Consider the following 19,842-nt stretch of genomic DNA (forward strand, 5'->3'; position numbering starts at 1 on the left):
GGGTCGCTGATTCTGATTCTGACATCGAAAATGTAAAATTCAAAATGGCAGATCCAGTTGTTAACCAAAAAACCCAAAAAAAAAGTTCTTAGCGAACTTTCAAGCTGCTTAAGCTTTTTTTTAATTTAATTCGTTTATTTGACACGGCTCATAGCGGTAGCTTAACGGAGCCGTGGATCTTTTATACGTTTACAATACATGTAAAAATAAAAATAAGAAAACAACAACAAGAATTAATTAGTTGGATCTCGTGCGCGCAACTTTTTATTGCGAGCGGAGACCTTTTTTCGCGAGGTCTGCTGGCAAACAGCGTCAGGGGGGTCATTCAATTCTCTCTTGTTTTTCACGTCCCGGTCGAAGCTGGCTTGGTGTTCGGGATCAGATGTTCTCCCTTGCTTCTTGCACTTATTGTTGACCATTGTAAATCCGTCGTCATTGTTACTGCATTCGTTGCCGATGTTGCTTACAGTTGCTTTTGGGGTGCTTGATGATTCTTTTGCGGTTGTCATTATGGTCTGAACAGCTGCCACAAAATTGGCCACCGTTTGTGGTTCAGGCATTGGTATTGAAAACTCTGTTTTAGGTTGGTTTGCCGTAGATGAGTTGGCAATCGATTGAGATGCATTTTCCTCTGCATCTTCCGCGCAAGGTTGTCCATGATGAGCTGTCTGATTACAATACTTGCACGTAGGCGTTTGCCCCTCATGGGTGCATAGCGTAGTTTGCATAATTGTAGTTCCGTGAGTATTGAGTTTTATTGCCAAGTAGGAGGGTATAGGCCTTTCAACCCGCATCCTCACTACAAAAACGCCGTTAGGAGTACCCGGGAAGAAGTTTCTCCAAGTATCAGGTGTAACGGATTCTACTTCTCCGTATTGCGACATGCATTTTGCAATTGGCTCAGGAGGGGTACGAGGTGATAGGTCATATAACCTTACATCAATATAATCATTCTCAATGTATACGGGAATCTTAATTCCAACGTTGTCACTTTCAACCACGTGTTTTAAGTTGTTCTTCAAAACGAAACGCTCGGCTTGTGCTAACGTGTTGAATGATATTAACACTACATTGCGAAGATGATGATACTGAAGGTACAAGACTTCCGCAAGCCTAAGTTGCATTTTTACCTTCAGAAGGTATTCCACTTCACTAAAACTCGGTCGTTTTAAACAAAATTTAAAGTCAACGACCGCAGCGTTGGGTCGGAGTAGCGCTTTTTCGTCAACTTTACTCATGATGACAAGAATAATCCGATATTTCCTTTGTTCTCGAGACAATGCACACTAGATCGAGAGGCCTGTTGTTCACTTGGCTCGATTGTACGTCTGACTGCGGCAGAAGTAGAAAGTAGACTGTGCTTAAGCTTTAATAGTACTTGAAAGCTGCTTACTTAAAACGAGAAGCTTATAAAACTCCCTTATATTAACTTTGGGTTGCTTGGGCAGTGAGCCTAAAACCATTCGTCAATCGAGTTTTATGCTCATTGTATCAAAATTCGAAAATTTCGTAACAAATTACTGCCATTGTGTAGCCGCCATTTTGAATTTTCAAATTCTGTTATCAGAATCGTAATCAGTGACCACATAATCTCTCTTTATGCTAGTTGAGAAGTTATCCCTGTCTCTCCGAACCTTTTATAGACCAACATAATAATAAACTCCATTTTTGCATATTTTGATAATTTTTTTTCGAAAAAACTGACCTACGAAAAATTCTGCAAAAAATCTATTATTTAATTTAATGTTTGAGATACTTGCACAACAAGATATGAGGACACCATTCAAAATTAAATTTTCTCACCTTTTCAATGGAACTAAGAGATTTAAAATAGAAAATATACCTTTTCAGCTAGAGGTATTTTAAGACAAATAAATTATTTTCAGAAATAGTTTAATAACTCTGCGACGGTTGAGATTTGGTTGCAGGTGTAAAGAAATTTTCTCCTCAAATATGATCCCCTGTCACCCCTCGAAAGGTTCGTAACGATGAATAAAAGATCCTGTGTACTATTTACATATTTCGCAGATTCCCTAATTTTACCGAACTTAATAATTTTATAGATTTTAAAATGATATTGCAAATTTGACAGATTTTTCGGATTTCACGCATATTTCATATCTTTCAAATTTCGTGGATTTTACAGATTTTTCAGTCATTACCGATTTTTTCAGATATTGTGTAATTTTTCAGCTTGCAAAGATTTTACAAATTTTGTGAGTTTTACAGATTTTAAAGAATTTTTAGATTGCACCGATTTTATACATTTTACAACTTATACAGATTTTTTCGGATTCTTCTGATTTTACGAATATTACAGATTTTATCGATTTTACAGTTTTCTTTAGATTTTACAGATCGCACAGATTTTGCAAAATTTACAGATTTAACAGATTTCAAAGATTTAGCGGATTTTTTTAAATTTTACAGATTTTACAATTTCAACTGATTTCATATTTTACAGATTTTGTGGATTTCGAGGATATTGTAGATTTTACAAATTTTGCAGATTTTACAGGTTTTCCGATTCCACAGATTTTACCGATTTTAGAGATTTTACAGCTTTTTAAATTTTTCAGATCTCTCAGATTTTAAAAAAATTACAGATTTAACAAATATTACAGTTTATTCAGACTTCACAGATTTTGCAAATTTTACAGATTTTACAGGTTTTACAGATTTTTTCATATTTTTCACATTTTACCGATTTTACAGATTTCACAGATTTTACAGATTTTACAGATTTTACAGATTTTACAGATTTTACAGATTTTGCAGATTTTACAGATTTTACAGATTTTACAGATTTTACAGATTTTACAGATTTTACAGATTTTACAGATTTTACAGATTTTACAGATTTTACAGATTTTACAGATTTTACAGATTTTACAGATTTTACAGATTTTACAGATTTTACAGATTTTACAGATTTTACAGATTTTACAGATTTTACAGATTTTACAGATTTTACAGATTTTACAGATTTTACAGATTTTACAGATTTTACAGATTTTACAGATTTTACAGATTTTACAGATTTTACAGATTTTACAGATTTTACAGATTTTACAGATTTTACAGATTTTACAGATTTTACAGATTTTACAGATTTTACAGATTTTGCAGATTTTACAGATTTTACAGATTTTACAGATTTTACAGATTTTACAGATTTTACAGATTTTACAGATTTCACAGATTTTACAGATTTTACAGATTTTACAAATTTTACAGATTTGACAGATTTTACAGATTTTACAGATTTTACATATTTTACAGATTTCACAGATTTCAGATTTTTCAGATTCACAGATTTTACAGATTCACAGATTTTACATATTTTACAAATTTTACATATTTTACAGATATTACAGATGTTACAGATTCTACAGATACTACAGATTCTACAGTTTCTATAGATTCTACACATTTCACAGATTTTAAAGATTTTACAGATTTTACAGATTTTACAGATTTTACAGATTTTACAGATTTTACAGATTTTACAGATTTTACAGATTTTACAGATTTTACAGATTTTACAGATTTTACAGATTTTACAGATTTTACAGATTTTACAGATTATACAGATTTTACAGATTTTGCAGATTTCACAGATTTTACAGATTTTGCAGATTTTGCAGATTTTGCAGATTTTGCAGATTTTACAGATTTTGCCGATTTTACAGATTTTACAGATTATGCAGATTTTATAGATTTTACAGATTTTAAAGATTCTACAGATTCTACAGATTTTACAGATTTTGCAGATTTTACAGATTTTTTATTATTTTTGAGCCACCCTAATGTATAATGAACGCTTTTTTTAAAACAAGTGAAGATATCAAAAACGATTTGGCGCACGAAAATTGCTAAACAAAAATTTTATGAACAATTTTGATAAAATTGATAGTTTTGAGACGCTCCAATGAATATTAAATGTCCATTTTTAATATGTTTTAATATCAAAAATGAATCCAGCGTACCAAAATTACACAAAATAGTCCAATTTAAACCGGCACGGCAAAGTTTTTTTTAGTCACCTTTTGTTCTATGGAACTGTGGAACCGTCTGTAATAAATATTGTTATTAATTGATATTAATAGCTACTATGAATCGCTACTTCTCGTAAATAAGAACAACATAGTCGACATTGAAACGGAGCCATAATGACCTACGATACCTAGGCCAACAAAATAATACAAAGTTCAAACATATAGTAAGTTAGGGTTACTGAAATACCCCTTTACAGCTTTCTTCAAACACTATATTCAAATTCACCCCATAAATCAGATTTCAGACCCACCCCACTGGTCTAGCGATCGCATATCCTGCTGTATGCCAGCAAATGCACAAAATATTCATTGCAAAAATCCCAAACCTTCGTGAATTATCGATCATTTTACTTTTTACACGCTTCTTTCGTTCGCTGGCTCATCGCAGCCTCACAGGTCGTAACCCAGCATCCTACTGAACGCGGATTTCCGACGCTTTCGGCATCGTGAATCAACACGAAGAAGAAGGACAACCATAAATATGGAACCGAAAGCGTCTGAGCTTTCGCATACATGTACGTATATACACTTCAACTCAATCGACCACCGACCACCCACCCTCCGGACAGGAGAAAGCCAACCACGGCTTGTTGTGCCTCACGCGCATTGGTTGACATTCGGCTGTTCAGCTCTTTCATCGCCACACCGCTGCTGCCGCCGCCAACCGGACGGTCAAAGCTCTTCGCTCTCACACACCAGCACACAACCACGAAAGCTTCCACAGGCGGCAGAGTCAGTCGGGCTGACTAACGAACTGACTGGCTGGTTGGCTGACTAGCAGCTGCAGTTGGAATCAGTTGTTAGTGAGACGTGGTGCGAGTAACAAGTAGCAGCAAGTTGTTTTCCTTACCAAACCGCGCGACTAGGCGACAAAAAATACGACGACGCGGCGTTCGATTCCGTGCGCGAAAAACGGTAGTTAGTTGTGATAGAGAGAAGAAGGGACGACGGTTGGATGAAAACGGCCGCGGTGAAAGTCGACGAGTAAAAGTCATCATCCAGCAGCAGCAGCAACAGCAGAGCTACGAAGAAATTGGTGGAAAGTAAGTGCGAATTGTTTTGTGAGCTAACAGGCGGATGAGTGGGGTGGAAGGATCGAACAAATATGCCTACTAAATGAGTGTGCAAAGTGACAGAAAAGAAAAAGAAAACCAACGCGAAGGATCAGAGTAAATTTGAATGGCAAATGTGACGGCGAAGAAAAGTAAATTTAAGCAAAAGGTGCAAAGAGTGCGTGCATTCAGGGCGGCATCGTTGAGGGGGGAGAAATTAGCGAAATCGAGCTGCAAACGAGCTCCGAGAGGCAGCGAAGCTGATGTGTGTGGTAGCATGTATTTAGTGAAAACGAAATAAACATACAAACAGAAGGAACTTTGCGAATTAGTGGTAGTTGGTGTAGGGTGGGAAGCAGCAGGATTTGAAAAATGCATGCTTCTTTCGAAAGTTGGAGTCGGAAACGCTAGAAGCGGTTGGTATGGCGATACAGGCGATGTCAGTGAGAGTTATTTCGCATGGTTTTGTTATTGTTGTTGTACTATGCAAAGAGACTTTTTTCTCAGGATGATGATACTCGAAATAACGGACAGAAAACAGCATTTAGATAGCAGCTAACTAGCTGTCGGTGTCCGCCCAACGGCAGCACATGTTGTATGAACCTCCTGTGGAGAATGGAAAATTACGAGTGTTTATCGGTGCATGTTGAAACAATTGCAACGGAATTTGTCGGGATGCGAGAGGACTAATTGGAGGCTAACTACTCGTCGTAGATGGCACTGAATCAGCTGGGACTGAGTAGGCGGTGAAATGCAACAAGTTTACGTTTAATTTTGGGTGGCTTGGCAACGGATCAAGATAAAAGGGTTTTCATGTATATGTAGAGCGAGTCATTTTTTAAACGAATTATTGCTATCGTTAGTATTGAACACATGAAGATTGTGGGAATTCAAAATTTAATACTGCTGGCTGCTTCTCACCCCACTCAGTGCGTCTGAGTTCAATTCCAGTCGAAGTAGTTGGGATTTTGTGAGTCGAAAAATCTCTGGTCACGTCTTTGAGATTTACTAAGTTCTGAGTCACGTCTTTGTTCGGAAGTGAAATATAGCCGTTGGTTTCAGTTCATGTATTGCTGGGTCGATATCTAGGGCCCAGATGGTCGAATCGTTTCTTTGGCATCGCTGATAGGTGCTAGCTTTGTTTGCCAAAAGTGTATTAAACGTTCCAAAATCTTTTCAGAAACATTAGTTTAACCGTTCAACTTATCTACATATTTTTGAACCACCCTAATGAATAGTGTAATTTTCATTGTTTATAAATCAAAATCACTGACAAATGTCTTTTTTAACTGCTGCGGTTATGAAATATTTGTTTTTCATCCAGACTACAGAGCAATATATTACGTAATTTTTAATGTCCTAAATGAATAGAGCGTACCAAAACTAGTTATTTTAATTTTCACGACAAAGTAATAATACTAATAGAAATATTTGAAACACCCTACCCTAGCTATCTTTTCCCAGCACCAGCGTGACGGCTTCACATGCCAGTGGGTTTAGGTTTAATCTTAGCCTAGATCTTTGAGAATTTCTGATGCAAAAAATCTTTTTAGATACTGATTGCTTCGGAATAATAGAAATAGTTGTTAGTCCCGAACCGTTTGTTGACGGGCCGATATCTAGGGTCAAGACGTAGACTCTCTGGTATCGGTGATAAGCAGTCAGTTTGAAGAGAAATTAACGAAAAATAAATACAAAAGAAAAATAGAAAAAAATATGCAAAGTTCCCAAATGGGGAAATTTTTTTGGAGAAGACCAAATTTTTGTGTATAAGGACACAAGACCTAAAAATATGTTTTTACTGTTTCGCATTCTCTTCGTCAGTAACTAACACCAACTTAATGCTAACTTTTACTATCGGGACATCACTTGGTATAAGCCAGTTGTTCTTGTAAGACGTGTGGGTTTATGAATTAAAGTGTAACTAGCGCCAATTTGGTGCAGGTTAAGACTTATCTCACTTACATTTAGTTGGTGCTAGTTACTGACGAGGAGAATTCGAAACACTAAAGACTATTGAAAAAATAATATCTTTTCTGTATTTTCAGGAGAAAACATTTTTTTTAGTTATCTTAATAACCAGTAATCCAGTTGTCCATCCCACTGAATAATGATTTTTATTTTAATATTTTTCAATATTGACTAAAGAGCAGGGAATCAATATGGGATAAATGTTTTTTTAACCATAATTCTTGTTGAGTTATTCCAAAGAATTAAATTAATTGTTAGGCAAAAATAATTATTTGATGATGATGATGATGATTTGATGCATAGTAAAAAAATAATTTTAGCCACCCTAATCTATTTCATTATCTATTCTTAATATTTTTCAACAATAAAAAGGTTCTGCGTCCATCAAAAATATCTTTTTTGAATCATTACGGTAAAATAAATAATTTTGAACCACACTAATGAAACATCTTATATCCATTTTATTTCTGAGAACTCAAATAGTAGTCGATAGTAAATAAGTACCCTTAAACTTTCTATGACAATGGTAAATAATCGAAAAAAAATTTTCATTAAAAATACCAGGAAAAAATTATGGCGCTCAGTTCGCTTTGGCTTAACGCAGGTCCGATTTTAACATTTAACAAAGTAAGCAAAATGAATACTATAAATTTAACTAGTGCCTCATCAGGCATTCACGTTACATGTCCAGCCTACTGTAGCATGCCGTGTTTTATCAGTTTCCCCATATCAGTATGTTTTATATACTTGGTACAACTCTCAAACACACCTTTTCTAAGCGACACTTGTGTTTGTGGTCTTTCCTGTCCACTAGGAGGTTTATATCAATAGTATCTTGCTCCGGACAAGCCTAACCTAGAAGCCGTGTCGGATCCGGCGGCAGAAGCCAGGAATTAATCCGCTGGGTTCCTGCTTCTATGTCGTAACAAGCGACAAAAGCGGGACTGTCTTCTTCATTTCCTGCATCTTTGGGCTTTTAAATTTTTTGTGCTAATTTAGTAATTGATTTCTTACCATACGTGATAAAGCTACTTTCTTCCGTCTCTAGCAGTAAGAATAATGATAAAACACGTGCGCGTGAAATGATGTCCAGTACAGTTAATGCTTATTTTGGGCCGCTCAAAATTATTTCAAATTCTCGTCACGAAAGAAATCGAGAGTTTTTTAGTTGTAGCCTCAATTTGTTTACTACTCTACTATTTTTTTCGAAATTTTTTGGTGCTTTTTCTAGTTTGTCTTCTGTAAAAGCAATATTTGAATTAAGTATGTTTCTAGATATTTTCTCGTTATCCGCCGTTACGGCGAATTCGCGCGCGAACTCCAGCACAATTTTGATTTGAATCCCTATCCCTAGTAACACTTACGAACTAATCTTCTTTTTCCGTGACAGTTATGGAGTGCGCAGTAGCATATACAGTCCATTGCAAAAACAATTGTCGGACTAACATTTCTTCCCCTTCCTGCTACGATCTGCGTTCGGGTATGGTCTGCGCCGGTGTTGATCAATTAAAAACTTGGGATTACCAGGAATTGTACAATCTGTGCAATTTCAACTAGTGCCGATCAATAACGAAGTAACAACCAGTGGCTCAAGCTCAAGTTAGAGTTTGTGGTCCTTCTTCGCAATTGCAATGTAATATTAAGTTATGGATGCACCACAATCGAATGCAGATTCCACCGATGCAAACTAACGAACAATCCAACTAGTTGATTAATTATGACTCCTACAGAGCTCGATAAAATCTTGACCAACAACAGCAGACACTTGCTTGAAATAAGTTTAGAATTCCTCATCGCTGCACAAGTCTCTCTTGGGCTACGAGCACACCGTGTGACAAGTCTGGCTCACAGAATGTGTTGCTCGCATCATTGAATTAACATAGGAATATAGCCGGTTCAAGGTGGCTTCCTTGTGGGATTCCAGACGTGGCTCGTAACTTATCAGAGTACATGTACGCAAATCATGGATCTATCGAAGGAATGTTCATTGTGCCTCATTGGTATTTATTTGACGATTGCGATATCAATAGTAGCGAACCGATCCGGTGTTGATAATATCGAGTTTCAAACCATTCCACTGTTTAGATGCAAACAAGGTGAACGACAATTGATTTGTATAAATTTGCGATTCAAAAAAAAATGCTAGTAATTGTAGATTCCACCACGTGTCAAATATTTGTTGGGATCTATTCATTTATTGTCCACCACAGAATAGTTTAGTTTGACACTAGTCTACTAATAGCTGGAACCATCCCAAGGAAGTTAAGTGTTCCACGCATATTCAGGCTATCAAAATGTTGAATAACTGACCTCTTCAACCATGCAATAACTTCAATAATTTGAGAGCTTCACCGAACTAGCGGTTTCTTGTCCAGAATTAAATGTCTTTCTCCAAATACTCCTGCACAGAAACAAGAACGCTTGTGATCACCCAATTTTCACACAATCCAGCTCAAGAATCTCCAAGCGGATCCATTTTGGGCCGGCCAGTATAAGTTGAGTTAGTCTGTGTTAAGTACATACCTGCGTTTTACAACACGATCGCGAAGAGAAAAACTTTCTCCATCCCCCTCCAAACGCAATTTTATTTAGTTGCTCGATCGAACGGTGCGCCGCCGATGATGCTGTTGACGGTGGGACGATGGTCGTTCACAGTTGCACAAGTACCATTGTTCCGCGATTATCAATCGTTATGCTGAGTCGTTGAATTCGCGAAAGATGCGCTCATCAAACCGGATGTTTTTTTTTTCTTTTTTAGCTTTCGGAGATATTCACAAAATTACTGTTCCGGGAAAATGTAAGATTTCGATTCTCAAAGTACCTGTTCCAGCTAATCCAAAAGACCTCAATCTCCGTTGAAACCAAAACAATCGAAAATAAATTTCACCAATTTCCCTCACGTGACAAACCCCGCTGGTCTGCCAACATCCGGTGTCCCACATTTCGCAGGCTACTCAACTCAACGTGACTTAAAGTTAAGAGGAGGTCAAATCCGCTTCCCGCTCTTTGTCTACCCTAGCTATAGCGGTGCATCTTCCGCGGACACGCTTACAATCATATGGGTGCTCGGTTGATAGTCGTGATGGCGGTGGTGGTGGAGTGGCGAAGCGGGAAATCACTTTCGATTGAAACAACTATTTTACGCCGCGCCGCTTACGCTCCCCCCGTTCCCGATATGTTGTTATGCTGTGCTACTACGATAGTTGATAGTGAGGTGCTCCATCAATTTCCCTTTCGTTTCGCATCGTTCGGGTTCGTTCGCCTCGCGCGTTCAGTTCGCTGAGACTGCGGTTGTTAAAGAGACGAACCTGTTTTTCGTTCACCGTTTGGCTTCGTACATCGAATTATAGTTGCCGTTGGCGCTGTTACTGCTTTTCCCTTTTAACCTTTTTTCTTCCCTTTTTCTCTTTCTTTGTATTTCCCCAGTCTCGACCAAATGCGCAGAATGGCCGATGAATGAGCATCATCAGTCCGCGGGCCTTTGTGGAAATTTGGATTTGTCCGTCGTGTCGAGCTGCGAGTGTTGAAGAAAGTGAAAGAAAAAGTGAATAACCGAAAAGTGAATCTCGCTGGTGTGGTGTGTTTTGATTGCGAAGAAACCGGAAGTTGAGTGAACATTGTGTGTACAATAGGAGGAAGGAAAAAAGAGCTTATTTGGCAAAGTTTGCGAGTGAGTTGAGGCAATTGCTTGATTGGCAAACAAATAATCACCGAAACAAAAGTGGTGAAATTATTCGACGGGGGACCATCGTACGATCATTTACCTCGGATTGGATTAAAATAAATATAAACTCGTAGCTGGCGAAGCTGATTCTTTTTACCTGGTTGCGTGGCGCTGTTTGACAGTTAAGGTAAGTGGTTGCGAAGTGGAACTTGTTCGTTGCGGGGACTCTAAACACATCAGTCATTTGCTATATTACTCTCTGATTACTATGATATATTTTTGCAGGAAAATTTAGGCAAAAACTATTTTTCTTTATTAAAGGGCAAGTTATTTTGAACCACATTTGCGCCATAAGAGAACAAACCTATAACTAAATTAGCTATGGTATTTGCGATTTCGTCTCGTCAGAATTCGGCACTAATTTAGTGACAGGATTAAACCAACGCCGGATCCGAAGTCGAAACGCAAATTCCATAACTAATTTAGGATACAATACCTATAACTTTAGTAAGTCATTTTTCGCCAATAATCCGTGATAAACAGCCCTTATGAAAAGTTTGTCATCAAGCTAGAAACTCGTACCGAGGAAGTCAAAAACTCAGAATATAATAAATTCAGAAATACAGGAAGCCGAAAATATACGAGCAGAGGTCGAGTTTAAGCTCAGATATTCCGACCAATCATCCAACGATTCTTGAAGATTTAACTACCCTGTGGATTAGTTTCCTAATTGGTCATATAAATACAACAAAGGAATTAGTTTGCCCAGTCTAAAGAAATGTCAGCACGATTAGCATCACTCGACGGATACGTGTTCCATTACAATGCCATCAAATCAAGAACATTACATACATACGACAAAATATGTGCAATTCATAATATAACGAACTTTTCTAATCCGAGAATTTACGTAACAATAAACGAATACTATTTTCAACACCATGAACTTTGAAACTTTAGCGAACATTTTAAATTTCGAACGCCTATAGTTCTGAAAACAGCAATCTAGTTCCGATAGCAAACAGGTCCCGTGGAATAAATTAAAAAAAACGAATAAACATTCGCAGGAAAAAATATATCAAACCACTCTTCACGCATGCTTGGGCACTAAATTTGGCGTACAACCGACAGTGTTATTTCGCGTTCACTTTCGTCGCGTAGGTGGCTGCCAAAACATATCCCCATTCCCCCCTAGCAGAACACAGGAAGTTGGCTGAGAACGACTTTCTCACGGTACCGGGAGGTGTTTTGACGCAGAAAAAGTCTAAAAAACGGGTTTTTGGAATACTGTTTAACCTATTGACACTAAAGACAATAAAGATAATTCTCACACCTACTCCGACATCTCATGGCTGGTTTGGCGAATGTTTGATTTATAATCCCTAAGATTATCGTGAACAACTGTTGTTGGGTTGAAGGTGCACTTCACCGGTGTAGCACCAGGTAAAAACGAAAGCGTGTTTTCGTTTGACACCAACCTCCGCCGATAAGCTACAATCGCCTTGAACCACAGCATTTTCCAGCTATTGTTAAACTTTTGCACAATTAACTTTCCCACTGGTTCACATACACACAGTTTGACAGAGCGATTGTATTCGCATGTATCGTGAGGTTACCGGAATGCCACGCGCACTTGTTGCCGTCATAATTTCGCCCATTGTTACCCCGGGCTGAGATTGTTTTGTTCGTGAATGTGTTTTTCCCTTAATAAAATAACAAGTGCGATTTTTCTGTAGTAACCTTCGCCATTGTGGGGTTGCACCGCTCGGAACTCGGGGAGGTTGTAAAATAATTTTCCCAACTGCTGCGTGTTCGCGCTCAACTTTCGGTCCGGTTCACGAATATGCAAGTGGTTGTCAGTGTTTTCAGATTGCAGTAGAGTTAAGTGTGTTCGATTTGTTAAGCGGGGTGTTCAGTTTAGGAAACAAAAATGTTAGGCTTCGAAGTACTGAAAACAGTGGAACATGGAAATGTGCTAATTTTTGCACTCTCCACGCGGTTTGAACGAATTTAATTGGCACAAAAAATGCAAAATTAGGTGCGAAAACACATTAGTCTATATTAATTATATATGATAGATTGGAATGGACTAGAAAACAGAACTGAGTCCTTAGGGGAGGGAATAGTGTAGTTGGTAAGTCAATTGTCATGTACGCAGCTCATCTGGCTTCGATCCCCGACCTCACACATTTTTAACACTAAAATGAAATCTCTAATTTTTTAATATAATAATCGAAATAAATAACAGTTGGGGGGGGGGTAAGAGGAGGAGTTGCTTCTCTAATCTTCCGGTCATCACATCGCATGCTTTGGCATTCTTAATATGTATAACAAACATGAAGATGTGACACAAGGCGCCAAGAGCGCACTAAAATCCTGTCAATCCATTTTTCATTGGATTGTCTGCTCTAAATATATCACCAGGGGACCATTCATAAATGATGATGGATATTGACAATAGGGGAAGAGCGTCACGTAACGAGATAAAAACTAAAAATGAATTTTAGACGTATCAGCGGATCAGGGATAAAAAAAAGTACAACATTGTTTATGAATGGCCCCCAAACAAAGAATATTCCATAACGAATATCACGTAACATCGGTGACAGAGCATTGGGATCAAGGCCAAGTCCCCCCTGGGTCGTGCAAAACTGAGAAGCAACATCAATTTAGGCACAGATAGCAGATGTCCATTTATTTTCATTTTGTTTTGTTTTGTCTTTTCATTTGTTTCTCCTGCCATGATATGAACCGATTGGTGCGGTTCGAGCGTGACGGCCAAGGAAACGGAATGCCAGTGGCCCAAACAGATCAGGAACATGAGGGAGGACTACGAACAAGGGAACGGACAACAGAGGAGAAATCGTTTACTTATTTATTATAACTACGACACTAATCACGATTATTTTGCTTTTCTTGTTTCGTTTCAGCAAACCAAAATCTAAACGGACTAGCACATACGAACAGTTAGGCTTTGTAGGTTCTCATCTTGACAGAGTCTAGATGGGCGGATGAACGTCTGCCGGAGGGTGGGCTGAGAATTGACAATGACACTGTACGAGATGGCGCTGGGCCTGTGGCCTTCGACTGGCATGGTCCATTCTCATTGATTCGGAAGTCTTCTTGGCTGGTTGGTAGATATGTGCTCCTACTTGCAAATTGATCAATTCGCTTGGGTGGGTGACATGTAGATCCTACTAGTTGTCGACTCTTTTGATCGTGAGTATGAGGCTAGTTCAGGAAAGGAGTGCAGGACTGGCACCTAAGAGATAGTTAATTATTCAGGATTTGTTCTTATGATTATTAAACTCGATCAAGCACACCGGCTCTCAGAAATGATAAGCAACCCTTTCGGGTCGGTGTGGTCTGTTCGAGTCGAACCAGGCGGACATTCGTTTCGAGCAAGCTTTATGTGGATAAATATTGCTTCCGCCTTTGTTGACAGATTCTTTTTAACGAAATCCTAAAATACCTTCACTGGTATAGCTACTCAGGATAATAATAATAGAAAAATTAAGGGTTTGCCTGGTCCATAATCTAATGAATATGTATATTGACTAGAACAGGGATAATCGAGTTATGTTATAAGATAGAGAAGAAACAGCACAGTTGAAGGAAAAGTATTCGCGAGTAAGGACTAATACTGCTAGTATGTTTACCGTTTCAATTAATAGTCGATTGATCTGCTTCGGACCTAGGAGACAAAAAGGAGATTAGGAAGAGACAGAAGCGGATTCAATGCGAAATTTGCCAATATGACGTTGACCCCAAGGCGATGGTAGGATGATTTTCCATAGGATGACAGACTAGATGACACGACGTTACATGCTCTGTACTTGCGCCAAATAGTTTGTATTCGATTGATTCGCTTCTGACCTAGGGGACCCATGAGGAGATCAGGAAGAAAATAGAAGCGGAATCAATGCGAAGTTTTAGTTGCATCACTGACGACTTAGCACGCGTTGTTAGGAGCAGGATACATTGGACCAGACAAAATAGAGAACTTGACGTTACACACTTCGAGACAAACAGGCGCAAAATTTAGTCCTCCTCCCGAGGACCGGTGTTTATTTGGCGGACAGTCGCTAATCCTTCCGATTTTGCAAATTTTGTCTCGCGGGACGGACCGAGATCCCTCAAGCTATAAGCTGCAGTCCTATCAGCCCGTTAAAAAAAAAAATCGAAATAAATAACAGTTCAATTGTTATGGTTTCGTCTTTGATTCAACAGTATGGTGCAACCGACTTGACTACCAGCATGCTTCTGGCGACCGTTGATGTCCCGTTAGCACAGATTTTCTGATTATAATGAGATTATAACGAGATAGAAGCATGATTTGGATTACAGTTTAAATTGGTCATATCTTTCGAAAGAAGTTGTATCTTTTTTTCGTAACGTCCATCACCGCAAACTTTTTAATCAATTCACCGAGTCCCAGCGGTTTTCAACGCCGAGCCGGATTCCGAACGGAACTATGCCTTGGCTAGTCGTTAACAGAGCGTGAATCTCTACCCTCCGTCTCTCGCCGTCATGTTGACCGTCTGAAAAACTGCATGTTTCGCAAGCCTCGTTAATAGCTTGCTTGAAACCTGTAAAGCAGCGATGATATCGTTATTTCCCTGCAAAGTCAGCAGAAACAAAAACAACTGACATAACCCCGGTGTGCATCATTATTCGCCAATTTTCGACCGATTCCGATGCGGTTTGATGCGCTTCACCGAGCCGCATATGCTGGTGGCGCGTTTTCCGATTTCGATTTCCGAACGTTACGTCGTCGGTCGGGTTCCTTGTTCGCTTCAGTCAACTGACAGGTTGAGGAAAATGGCTGCAATATTGTGTGTTTTTTTAACTTCAATTCCTTGTAATAAATATTGTCGAGTTCTGCGCGTCTTTCTCCAGAAACGTTGTTTTGTTATTACGTAGAAGCAATTTATGAGATATAACCTACTTGTCAGTTCCAACTCCATTTCACTTAGCCACGAGATCCGGTTTGCATTTATTTTAACATCCATGCAAACAAATTTTTCTACTTATATGAACAGTTAGGTAAAGAAAAAGAAACAGTCTCGACGGAGGACAAACGATCTTTATTATTTATTTACCGCAAATTGTGTTCATTCCTTATGGGAACGTTTTGGAACTTCCGTACCAACGGAAACGTTGTGTTTGCTGTATGAACGTGCGTGGGTGGGTGTGTGGGACTGTGTTCCTTACGACAGTGGAATGTTGTAGCTCGTCAGGTATTACCCGGAATCTTGACAGCAGTTTTTCCTCCTTCAAAGCATGAAAGCAAATCAATTCGCGAGAGGAATCGGGGACCGGTAAGCAATTATCTTCAGTTATGTCAGCACGAAGAATAAGTGTTTTGCTGTCATGTTCATTGGTTAGATTTCAATTCTATCTCATGCCTTCAGGCGAGTCTAAGTTTATTAATGGCATTTGGTCCTTAGACCGGCGACGACTGGGAGCTATCAGCCTTCTGCCAATAGTAGCAGAATGAGAGGGTGCGAACAGATCTAGCGGAGAAAACAACACCGTAAAAATGAATAGTTGTTGGGAAATCAGCTCCAATAAGACTTTAATTTGACTAGTATCGATGATCGCGAGTCAATACGTACTGAAAATTCGCCGCGTCTGTTGTAATGAATCTAATTTCATGTTCCGTTATTGGTGGCAAGCCCGTGCATCAGGTTAACGATCCTCTGTATTTCCCTTTAATGTTCGATATAATTGTTCGTATACGTGTATTTCGGAAACAATCCGATATTAGAAATAGGAAATACTTTCGTTGATTTATAACATCTCGAGCTATCATAACTCTTTGTGTGTATAACGTGTTATCACTCGGTAGTTTGCAACCCAAAAAATATATTGTGGAGAAAGTATAGCGAAATTAGTCTAAATAATGTCGCAATAAATAGTGATCCGGCCTATTATGCAGATAAGATTAGCTTTTCTAGGCAATACCCCCACGATCGGCTGTGTGGAGTTAAAATTGCTTTTGTTTAGAAAACAGGATACTCTCGGTAGCCGGCTACCCAGAGTTTAAAAAGAACCAAAAACTAAACAAGATCTTTTTCGAGCGATCGTGTTCTCGAAAACTTACTAAACTACTACCTAATAAACTATGTACAGGTCGCATCGCTTGCATGAAGCGAATCCTAGAACACCAACTTCGCGACACCTATGGAAGAGTCTGATGAACCTTCTGTATAAGATTCCTCATTTTATTCAAACGATCGCCGGGTAAAATCAGCACCGACACGATAGAAACCACGAAAAAATTCGTCGAGTGATTGAATATTATTAAGAAATATAAGCAGTGCTCCTTATAGCCGGCTTTAGGAGTTCAAGTTGCTTATTTTGCTAATCGTATTAATACACCAAATGATAAATTTCCTAAATTCTCGGCAGCCGGCTGCCCAGAGCAATTATTACATGATAACGCTATTGGCACACTTACTAACAACTCTCCCATTCCCGTGATACATGTGGAGATGCAGAGGATTCCTCGGTCTCTAGTAGCAACATGTATCGGACTAACATTCCTTCCTTTCCCAGAAGATCTGCATTCGGACGTGGCCGGCGTCGGTATTGATCAGCATGCAGGGATCAGAATAGTTTGTACAATGTGGCTCATCATGTTATTCCCAAACATGTTGTTCCAATGAACATTTTGCAACCTAATTTGGTTCTGGTCAATAACGGAGTAGCAACTACGGGCGATCTCTTATGCTTATGCTTATGCTTATGCTTATGCTTCAAAGCATGAAAGCAAATCCTTGGTTTCTCATTCCATTGCAGTACTTAACCTTCTATTTTCACAAACTTCGTGCAGTTCTGGTGGCAGCCAGGCTTTGTTTGCTCCATTTGAGGAACAGTTTAGCTTTGTTTACTTTTGCTACGAGTCTAAGAGAGATCCCACATATAATCTTACATTGCATGAGAACATTGATGGAAATCCCTTTATAACAGCAGTAAACACTTTATATTGGACACAGATGCATGTGAAACTCGAGAGATATGACTGGGAAAATATTTTACAAGCTCAAGGATTAAGATGATGTGGTAATTTTTTATGTTATACTGACAGTCAAAATCGTAATTTTATTACAAAGTATTATTCTAAATAGCATTTCAATTAAAAAGGTTCTTAACCTTCCGCGTTTCTCCACCAAGTTCAATATATTTTTCAAAATGTACGTAAAATTCTTTTTGACTCCACTAATCTCTGACAATTTTTTAATGAATTTTTTGTACTTTTTATCGAGGTCACAGAAAAAAAATTACTACTAAATCAAAATACTCACAAACAATTATAATGGGTTTCTCTCAGCGGAATTCGTTGAAGTCAACTGTACATTCTAAATTAGATAATTATTTCTACCAAGAGCTCACAGAAAAATAGCCATTTTGATACAAAGGCAGCGTTTATATATAAGGTAAAAAGCAGATACAGTGGAAACCGATTTTATCAGCCCCCGATTTTGTCCACCCCCGATTTTATCAGCTTTTTGGCCCGATTTTATCAGCTTCATATGAAAATTGATAATTGGTAGTTTGATGGGCTCTAGCAGATGAACCAAATTGAATTCGAGTAAATACTTTTTTGGGTATATATTTCTTGTCTTACAGATCCGAAAAATGCAAAAATAAAAATATAATTTTTTTTTAAATTTTGCGTTTTTTAAAGTGAATAATCAGAAAAGGTTGCAAGGCTATATCTAAGGACCTAAGAAGAATATTTTAAGAGCTTCAGTTTATTAAAAAGACAGAAAAATATATGTCCCGATTTTATCAATGTCCCTATTTTATCAGCTCAAAATTCGCCAAGGGGCTGATCAAAACGGATCTTCACTGTATACCTAAAACATTCATGCGTAAAACAAATTTCAAAAAATATGTGATTGACTAAATAAAGTTCGTTTATAATACTGGTATAATTACAGTACACGCATTGTTACCGAGCGGGGCTTACTGACGGGAAAATGGCCTTGGAATTTACCGCTAGGTCTCTATCATGCAGAAATGAGCCATTTAAAAATCAGTACAGCTAACACCTACTACACCCCGAGATTCAGTTGTTGGCATGGAATGAATGGGCCATATGCAGAATTTTTTTTTTCATTATGCCATTGCCGGCCAGAAGGATTTAGAAGGTTATATAGTTATCAAATATATTTTTTTTCTCTAAGCAATGCATGTGAAAACTCCTACGCCCTTTTTGAAAAATTGTACTTCAGTCATAATTATCTTCTTACCTTTGGAAAATGCTTAATCTGTCTTCCTGGTGAACTGTCGTAAGTATCCTCAGAATCGTAGATATTTGATCACGATTTTAAAGATTTTTGGATGAATCTTAGTGAAATTGCTGTAAAACTTGAATACGCATCTGAATGGGTTAACAACTCAAACCTAGAGGGACTTCCTAGTTATATTCAGAACTATAATTGTTCGTCTATATATATTCGATTCGGTTATACGGTGGCCAATCGAAATGAACATTCAAAGTTTTCAAAACGGGTGTTGTGCAAAAGCTGCAAAGCACCTCGCAAAATAATCCGTATGCAGCATTTGTGGAATTACTCAAAATGGTCAAAAATCAAGAATTTTCGCTCGTAAAAATAAGCTTCGGGCATGGGGATCCTTGGAGTTTTCAGAAATCAGAGTTGTATTTTTAAATCCAAGTATCTTAGAAACGTCATTGTTTCATCATTTTAATTATACTTTCTGAAAACAAAACATATAAGCACACTTATGTTGGAACAAGAGAATTCCTAAGAATCCAAAGAACATAACGTATGAAATCAATAAAATTAATCAAACCTATTCAAGAAATCCAAATAACTCACAGAATCTACACAACCCAAAGAATCTACGGATTCTAAAAAAATCAAAGAATCTAAAGAATACACACACCTAAAAAATATAAAAAATCTGAAGAGCCCAAAACATCGGAGGACCCATAAAATCAAAAGAAACAAAAGTATTCACAGATCGCAATAAAAACGAAAACTTCAAAAAATCAACGAATTCAAAGAATCCAAGTAGCCCCAGGAATCCGACAATCTAAAGATCCTAACAATATCAAAGAACT

At 38.0% G+C, this 19,842-nt stretch overlaps 1 protein-coding gene across 1 annotated transcript in view; it reads left to right on the forward strand.

The window, feature by feature from the left end:
* Window positions 1-4,842: 4,842 nt before the first annotated feature.
* LOC131676744 (uncharacterized) overlaps window positions 4,843-19,842 on the forward strand; it is a 117,894-nt gene continuing 102,894 nt past the window's right edge. Inside the window, exons 1-2 of the mRNA XM_058956025.1 lie at window positions 4,843-5,101; window positions 10,508-10,932. The gene's annotated coding sequence lies outside the window, so the exon portion shown is untranslated. The remainder of the gene's footprint in view (window positions 5,102-10,507; window positions 10,933-19,842) is intronic.

This window comes from Topomyia yanbarensis, chromosome 1 (genome assembly GCF_030247195.1).
Source record: "Topomyia yanbarensis strain Yona2022 chromosome 1, ASM3024719v1, whole genome shotgun sequence".
Lineage (NCBI taxonomy): Eukaryota > Metazoa > Arthropoda > Insecta > Diptera > Culicidae > Topomyia > Topomyia yanbarensis.